Consider the following 1228-nt stretch of genomic DNA (forward strand, 5'->3'; position numbering starts at 1 on the left):
CAGCCCGCCTGCACCCGCGGAGCCGCTCCTCGCCCTCCCGCCGAGAGAAACTTTCCCCAAGTTACCGCGCTCTGGGGGCCTGTGCCTCACGCGGGCCACAGGGATGCTCCGAGGAAAGCTGCCCCTGGGCCGGCCCTGCCCCAGCCAGCCTTCCCAAGGGATGTAGGTGCCTCAAGACACAGGCAGGCGCTTCTCCCAGCGTCATCAGGTTTCTAAGGCAGCAGGCCAGGTTCTTTGAGGAGGTAAGGTCTCTAGTATGAGACCAAGTCATCTCATCAAAGACAGGGCATCTCCCCCAAAAACCTGGCCTGCTTGCATCCTTAAACCAGGGGTGAGCAAAATGCAGCCTGTGGGCCGGATGCAGCCCACCAGGCTGCTCTGTCTGGCCCACAGGGCCCCCCCCAAAAATTTAGAAAATTAACATTTATCTATCTCTGGCTGCCTGTCATGTGGCCCTTGATGGCATGCCAAAGCTCAGTAAGCGGGCCTCCACACAAAATAATTGCATGCCTCTGCCTTCAACCAACCAAAAATAGGCTTCGAGGCTCCCCTGCTGCACAGGAGCAGACACCCAGTGCATCTGCACATGCACTCTGTAGTGCATTAGCCTATTCCAATGTACATGAAAGCATCGCTAAGGGCATTTGTACACATGCACGCACCGCAGCAGCAGGTGCTTGGGAAAGCGCCCAGCGTTGTAGTATATGCAGTTGTATAAGCAGCGAAATGCAGTTGTATAAGCAGCGAAAGTGGCAGCAGCACGCTTTTGAGCTAAAACGCACCAAAGGTGCTTCAGTTCAAAAGCGCACTGACGCCATTTTCTGCGCGCTGATGTGCATTTCACTGCTTATACAACTGCATGCGGCACAGCACATCAGCTCGTGTGTGGAGCAGACTTGATTCATTGAGTCTACTCTGAAGCAGCAGATCTATGGTGTGTTGCAGGATGAAAATGTATGTGTATAAAAGCCCTAAAAAATTTATTTTCTTTCATCTGTTCTAATGTGTGTTAACTAATGTGCATTTTCTTAGGCACTCACACTGGAGGGCATTTATACATGCTGCGATGCTCTGGAGATCCACCGAATGGGGAGCAGACTCAATGAATGGGAGCTGCCACATAGGAGCTCATGGGCCGGCTACCACATCACATGCATTTGTATAAATGCAAAATGCATGTCAGTGCTGGAAAAATTGCAGCAGTGTGCTTTTGAACTAAAACACCTTT

This window comes from Gavialis gangeticus, unplaced genomic scaffold, assembly GCF_001723915.1.
Source record: "Gavialis gangeticus isolate Ggan-Ray unplaced genomic scaffold, GavGan_comp1, whole genome shotgun sequence".
Taxonomy (NCBI): domain Eukaryota; kingdom Metazoa; phylum Chordata; order Crocodylia; family Gavialidae; genus Gavialis; species Gavialis gangeticus.